At 43.7% G+C, this 7,783-nt stretch overlaps 1 long non-coding RNA gene across 1 annotated transcript in view; it reads left to right on the forward strand.

The window, feature by feature from the left end:
• LOC122466231 overlaps nucleotides 1–7,220 on the forward strand; it is a 31,248-nt gene extending 24,028 nt beyond the window's left edge. Inside the window, exon 3 of the long non-coding RNA XR_006291595.1 lies at nucleotides 7,132–7,220. This is a non-coding gene — a long non-coding RNA (uncharacterized LOC122466231). The remainder of the gene's footprint in view (nucleotides 1–7,131) is intronic.
• Nucleotides 7,221–7,783: the final 563 nt, after the last annotated feature.

Here is a 7,783-nt window from a genome sequence, read left to right on the forward strand (position 1 = left end):
GCCTCAGGGCTGCGTGGTCCAAAGGTCGGCGCCAATGGGACTCCCCTTGTCTGTAGGGAAGAGCGGCCCAATGGCCAGAGTCAGCAGGAGGGGTTGTGGTGGGTCATCCCCCTTTAAGGGGGGGCGGCAGGTAGGGGAACGTGGGCCCTCCCTGCTCCACTGGGTCCCAGCCCAGGGGCCTGGTAGTGGAGAAAGGGTTCACCACTAAGTCAGTGGGGAATCTGCCCGCAACACACCGATTGCTGCAGGGACACTGTCTAGTCCCTCCCTGGACTAATTCCTACCGTGACTCCTGCAGTTGACGTTCGGGTGTCTTTGGAGTCTCTGGGCTCCTTGGGAGATGACAGCAATCTCCCTGGGGTACAGCTATCTGGGTGCCTGGCTGGGCCTTGATGTCTCCTGCTCCCACAGTCTGGGATCCTGACTGCTCCTTGGCTGGAGCTGGCAAGGTGCATCCTTCCTCATCAGCAGTCAGCCCAGACTGACCTAGGTCTCCCACAGGATTCTTGCCACCAAGTTAAAAAAGTATGGATTGGATTAATGGATATAAGTTGTATAGAAAGCTGGCTAGATTGTTGGGCTCAAAGGATAGTGATCAATGGCTCGATGTCTAGTTGTCAGCCGGTATCAAGCGCAGTGCCCCAAGGGTCAATCCCGGGGCCAGTTTTGTTCAACATCTTCATTAATGATCTGAATGATGGGATGGATTGCACCCTCAGCAATCTCTGCAGAAAGGGGATTACAGTGGACGAGAAGCTGGATATGAGTCAACAGTGCGCCCTTGTTGCCAAGAAGGCCAATGGCATTTTGGGCTTTATTAGGAGGAGCATTGCCAGCAGATTGATGGAAGTGATTATTCCTCTCTATTTGGCACTGGTGAGGCCACACCTGGAGTACTGTGTCCAGTTTTGGTCCCCCCACTACAGAAGGGTTGTGGACAAATTGCAGAGAGTCCAGCGGAGGGCAACGGAAATGATCAGGGGTCTGGGGCACATGATGTACGAGGAGAGGCTGAGGGAACTGGGGTTATTTAGTCTGCGGAAAAGAAGAGTGAGGGGGGATTTGATAGCAGCCCTAAATTAGCTGAAGGGGGGTTCCAAAGAGGATGGAGCTCGGCTGTTCTCAGTGGTGGCAAATGACACAACAAGGAGCAATGGTCTCAAGTTGCAGTGATATTACCAATAGCCATATATACATTTGGCCGTAGTCAATGGGAGTTAGGCCCATAGACCTTTGAGAATCTGAGCCTAAGTGTCACACAGGAAGCTGGTGATAGGGCAGGGATTTGAACTGAGGTCACCCAAGTTCCAGGCCAGCTCCCTAGCACTGGCCCACCCTTCCTCTCACCTCTTACAAAATGTAGGTGCATGAGCTGAAAATGGACCTTATAACAGATCTTCCCTTCCTATCACCTCCCCATAACTCAGTGTGCACGTGGAGATGGCTCCGTTGTCTGAATTCACAGCTGCTGGTGCACCTCCCTAGATTGCTCCAGGGAGAACGTAAGGACGCAATAGCCTGGATGCTCCTGGATTCACGGGGCTGTGAGGATCTCTTGCCGATAATTATTGCCCTAACTCTTCCTGCTGTCACCCATATTTTTCAGGTGAGCAACCAGAGGCTGCAATTTTGTAGCCCATTAGACTATCAAATAAAACGTGTATTTTCACCCGGCAAAGGGATCTGAAAAAACCTGCGATGGAGTGAAAACAATAATAAAAGAAAAAATAACATTTGAAACAATTTTTTGTTAGTGCGTAGCATGGTTTACATGGCCACTGAGCAGCCGGAGAGCAGAGGAGCTCTGGTTGGTCGGCACTGTGATGCTGGTAGGCTGAGAGACGACAGCATTCAGAAGAGATCTGATTTCTAATGTTTCCCATTTGGGTACATGGTGGAACAATGGCTTTGCACACAAATCTCAAATTTCCAATATCCAACTACCCAGTGACGTTTGGGATGCAGTACAAATACAGGGAAGCAATAAAGAAAAACCATGACCAAAATCAACTCGCCTGGAAATAGCCATTCTTCTGGCAGGAAGAGGTTACAGAAATCTTTGCTGCTAGTGTTAGGAGTGCTAGTCATAATGTAGGATTCAGGTCTGTATTTCGGCCCGAGATAGAATTTTAGGTCTTGTTTGCCCATTTGATTCTTCATACACTTATATTCTTAACTAATGTGTGTGAACAGAGTACAAAGACACTGTGTGTGTTGCTTCTGCCTGGCCAGAGGGTTTGTTCATATAATGGGAACAGATAAGAGCAGTTAGCTGCATAGTGGGAGTATAACATACGAGTACACACACAAGACTGACTCTACTCCTGTCTCAAGGCAAGGTCAAGCAACTGGTCCAGGGGGGGAAAGGGGGACTGGGGGGGGGGGGAGGTAAAACACTAAAAGGCCAAAGAAATGCCTGTCCCTGACTGCAGCACAAGTTCACTCCGTACCCCTCCCATGGGGTACAAAAGAGGGAGGATGAAGACCCCAGACTCACGGAACATGACCATAAGATCTAAGGGGTGGGACCGAGGGTGTGCATTTCAGGGATAATTATGCCCGCTAAGGAGCAGGGCGGACAGGACACTGGGAAACAAGGCTCTGCAACGTCAGAGTTATGGACATGCTTGCTGGAAATTAACCCCAATAAATATTGCATTGCCAGCACCTCGGACTTCGGGTCTTCTGCTTTCTGTCTGCCTGACAAGAACCAGGGGAGGAGGTGAAGGGAAAGCCTCTAACAAATAGGTTCCCCTTCAAACATTCAGGTGTGCTTGTTTTGAATACAAGTACTTCTAGGTTGTAACCATGAGAAACTTCTCTATGGTGTTGGTATTCTCCAAGAAAAAAAAATCATATCATGGGCCCTAAGTTGGGAAGTGTCACATTATAGTGAATGGAAATTGTTTTAGTCATTTCTGCATAACAGCTGAAATTGAGAACAATGGATCTCTGACAGACTTGAGATCCCCAGGTGCTACTGTAATGCAAATAAGTACTATGCATTTAGAAATGAAAGCTAAATAAGAACTGTGCTCGATAAAAAACAAAACAAAATCAAAACCACAACCTCCACAGAATTGCTCCTTATAGTGTATGTCCTAGTACTCTGGATTCATTTGCACCTTCTAAGTGCCAAGTGACAGAAATAGGGCTGGTATTCTGTAATATACCAAAAGTGGAGACATTTTAACCAAAGCTATGATGTGCGCTGTGTAAGGAGCTAATAAACAGGATACTTTTTAAGAACTGAGGGTTGCGTTCTGTCTTGTGGTGTTACTTTTGCATTCATTGTGTACACATTTGCTTTCCATACAATGGACTGCACGTTCTCTCAGAGGTAGAGATGATTTCCATGCAGTATCTCAAAGGGGATTTCTGGTATGATTTAAGGGACCTTTCTCCAAGCTCAGCATCACAGGAACTGTGTTGGTGCAATGAGAGTAGAGACTTTATTCCACTGAACTAGCTTATCTTTTATATGCTGCACAAAACCAGGTCCCTGTCTTAAGTGCTGCAGAAACAGCTACAGTGTCCTCATTCAAAAAAATAAATGAGAAGACCCCTCAGTGCTTTGACCACCCAGTGCAAACAGAGCCACACTTTGGAAGCCTTCCATTTTCAGGCAAGTATTTTTTTAACTTGATTTTTTGCTTTGCTGCAGCACATATAAGGCTTTGCATATTTCACCTGGCCACTGTTCCAGTTATTGCTGTTCCAGAAATGTTATCAGCAAGAATATCGTTCAAAGCACATTTCTCTCCACGAAAAAACATGCCCTGGGTTACCTCTGCATATTTATGTGACTTGATCATAAAAAAGTCCATCCTCATGTGGGTATATATATTCAGAAAGAAGATTGCTTTCTGGCGTCCATGTCAGATGCCTCATGGCAAGAATGTTCATAAGTTTTAACACTTCCATGACAGCAACTCTTCTTTTCCACTGGTTCCAGCTGAATTGTGTGGACAGTACTGCAAGGGGAAATACTCCAGACAGGAATTTAAAAGAGTAAAAAGGAATGCAAGGAACATCCAGAACATCTTTGTGAAAACTCACAGATGTGGAAGCAGCTCAAAGAACCAAGCAGGCCTGTGAAAGAGACAATTAACCCTTCCCTGGCCACCTCCAAAATAAAAACAAACAATTTCAATTTACAATTTCACCATCTCATGAATCTAAGTATGAGACATTGTGTTCCAGGGAAGGGCCCACAGGACGTGGACAGCGGAGCCAAGGAGCTCCAGCATGTTCATTGCATGGGGTTTCCTGCACAGTCTTCTTTCAAGCCTGAGGGACATGACTCATCACTCGCATGGAAAGAACTTTGGAGAACTCTGCAGCCTTCCTTGTGGACCGGAGAGCCCTTCCAAACCTGCCCTGCTGCTCCCCCTACCCCCAGTTTCCTGCTCATGTTATAGAAGGAGCCGTGCAGGGGTAATGCTCCTTAGCAGGTGTAAGCAAGGTTTGAATGAGCTCTCCCCTGACAGCTAGTGGTGAACTGGGGAGGGGAAAAGTCTTCAGGACCAGACTGTATTTACACGATCACACCCACTCAGTCTAGGTCTGAGCAAACACAGCTGTGTTGGCAAAGTGACCACTTTGGGCTGGTGTTGGGTTGCAAATCACTTTAGAACATCTACTTAGAACACATCACCAGGGGCCAGCAATGCCAAGAGAGATGAGCTGGAGTGCCATTGAGAAACAAAGCCTGGAAAGTAACTGAAATACTTCTCTGGTGGATTGTATTTACTGAGGGACAACCTATCCTAAATTCTGAGTTACTGAGGGACAATCTACACTCATTGCTGTATTTGCTTTCCACACACTACTCTAAGTATAACGTTTTATGAGTGATGAACCAGGATATTTGGAAGCTAATATTTTTACTTTATTGTTAAATTTATTAACCTTAATTTGGAATAATAATAATAATGGGGGATTTCAACTCTCCCATATTGACTGGGTACATGTCACCTCAGGACGGGGTGCAGAGATAAAGATTCTTGACACCTTAAATGACTGCTTCTTGGAGCAGCTAGTCCTGGAACCCACCAGAGGAGAGGCAATTCTTGATTTAGTCCTAAGTGGAGCACAGGATCAGGTCCAAGAGGTGAATAGAGCTGGACTGCTTGGTAATAGTGACCATAATATAATTAGATTTAACATCCCTGTGGCGGGGAAAACACCAGAGAGGCCCAGCACTGTAGCATTTAATTTCAGAAAGGGGGACTACACAAAAATGAGGGGGTTAGTGAAACAAAAATTAAAAGGGGCAGCGCCAAAAGTGAAATCCCTGAAAGCTGCATGGAAACTTTTTAAAGACACCATAATAGAGGCTCAACATAAATGTATACCCCAAATTAAAAAAAAAAAACATAGTAAGAGAACCAAAACAAAGCCACCGTGACTAAACAACAAAATAAGAGACGCAGTGAGGGGCAAAAAGGCATCCTTCAAAATGTGGAAGTTAAATCCTCGTGAGGAAAATAGAAAGGAGCATAAAATGAAGTGTAAAAATATAATTAGGAAGGCCATAAAAGAATTTGAAGAACAGCTAGCCAAAGACTCAAAAAGTAATAGCAATTTTTTTTAAGTACATCACAAGCAGGAAGCCGCTAAACAACCCGTGGGCCCCTGGACGATCGAGATGCTAAGGGAGCACTCAAGGACGATAAGACCATTGCAGAGAAACTAAATGAATCCTTTGCATTCTTCACAGCTAAGGGTGTCAGGGAGATTCCCAAACCTGAGCCATTCTTTTTAGGTGGCAAATCTGAGGAACCGGCCCAGATTGCAGTGTCATTAGAGAAGGGTTTGGAACAAATTGATAAATTAAACAGCAATAAGTCACCAGGACCAGATGGGATTCACCCGAGAGTTCTGAAGGAACTCAAATGTGAAATTGCTGAACCACTAACTGCGGTTTGTAACCTACCATTTAAATCCACTTCTGTACCAAATGACTGAGGATAGCTAATTTTATACCAATTTTTAAAAAGGTCTCCAGAAATAATCTCTGCAATTACAGGCTGGTAAACCTTACTTCAGTACTGGGCAAACTAGTTGAAACTGTAGTAAAGAACAGAATTGCCAGACACAAAATGAACATAATTTGTTGGGGAAGAGTCAACATGGTTTTTGTAAAGTGAAATCATGCCTCACCAGTCTACTAGAATTCTTTGAGGGGGATCCAGTGGATATAGTGTACTTAGATTTTCAGGAAGCCTTTCACAAGGTCCCTCACCAAAGACTCGTAAGCAAAGTAAACTGTCATGGAATAAAAGGGAAGGTCCTCTCATGGATTAGTAACTGATTAAAAGATAGGAAACAAAGAGTAGGAATAAATGGTTTTCAGAATGGAGAGAGGTAAACAGTGGTGTCCTCCAGGGGTCTGTACTGGGCCAAGTCCTATTTGACATATTCATAAACGATCTGGAAAAAGGGGTAAACAGTGACGTGGCAACATTTGCAGATGCTACAAAACTACTCAAGATAGTTAAGCCCAAAGCAGACTGTGAAGAGCTACAAAAGGATTTCACAAAACTGCGTGACTGGGCAACAAAATGGCAGATGAAATTCAATGTTGATAAATGCAAAATAATGCACATTGGAAAACATAATCCCAACTATACGTATAAAATGATGGGGTTTAAATTAGCTGTTACTACTCAAGAACAAGCTCTTGGAGTCGTGGATAGTTTTCTGAACACATCCTCTCAATGTGCTGTGACAGTCAAAAAAGTGAACAAAATGTTGGGAATCATTAAGAAAAGGATCGATAATAAGACTGAAAATATGATATTGCCTCTATATCATGGTGCATCCACATCTTGAATACTGTGTGCAGATGTGGTCACACCTTCTCAAAAAAAGATATATTGGAATTGGAAAAGGTTCAGAAGGGCAACAAAAATGATTAGTTTCAGAGTAACAGCCGTGTTAGTCTGTATTCGCAAAAAGAAAAGGAGGACTTGTGGCACCTTAGAGACTAACCAATTTCTTTGAGAATAAGCTTTCGTGAGCTACAGCTCACTTCAAGTGAAAAATGATTAGAGGTATAGAACAGCTTCTGTATGAGGAGAGATGAATAAGATTGGGACTTTTCAGCTTGGAAAAGAGATGACTAAGGGGGATATAACAGAGGTCTATAAAATAATGACTGTTTTGGAGAAAGTAAATAAGGAAGTGTTATTTACTCCTTCCTATAATACAAGAACTAGGGGTCCCCAAATGAAATTAATAGGCAGTAGGTTTGAAACAAACAAAAGGAATCATTTATTCACACAATGCACAGTCAACCTGTGGAACTCTTTGCCAGAGGATGTTGTGAAGGCCAAGATCATAACAAGGTCCAGTTCATGGAGGATAGGTCCATCAATGTCTATTAGCCAGGATTGGCAATTGGTGTCCCTAGCCTCTGTTTGCCAGAAGGTGGGAACGGGCCACAGGGGATGGATCACTTGATGATTTCCTGTTCTGTTCATTCCCTCTGGAACACCTGGCATTGGCCACTCTCAGAACCCAGGGCACTGGGCTAGATGAACCTTTGGTCTGACAAGGTATGGCCCTTCTTATGTTCTTATAATACACTATATGTATTTTATGATTTTTAAACTAAATTCTGTACTTTTGGATAATTTAAATATTAGACCAGATGTATAGAAACTCTTTTCTTAACCTGTGTATTAGATAATTTTTAACATTACTTTAATATTTAAATTTGAATGCAGGGTAATGAAATGTTGTTATCCTTATTGTATGAGTAAATGGCAGCAGAACT

This window comes from Chelonia mydas, chromosome 6, assembly GCF_015237465.2.
Source record: "Chelonia mydas isolate rCheMyd1 chromosome 6, rCheMyd1.pri.v2, whole genome shotgun sequence".
Classification (NCBI taxonomy): Eukaryota; Metazoa; Chordata; order Testudines; family Cheloniidae; genus Chelonia; species Chelonia mydas.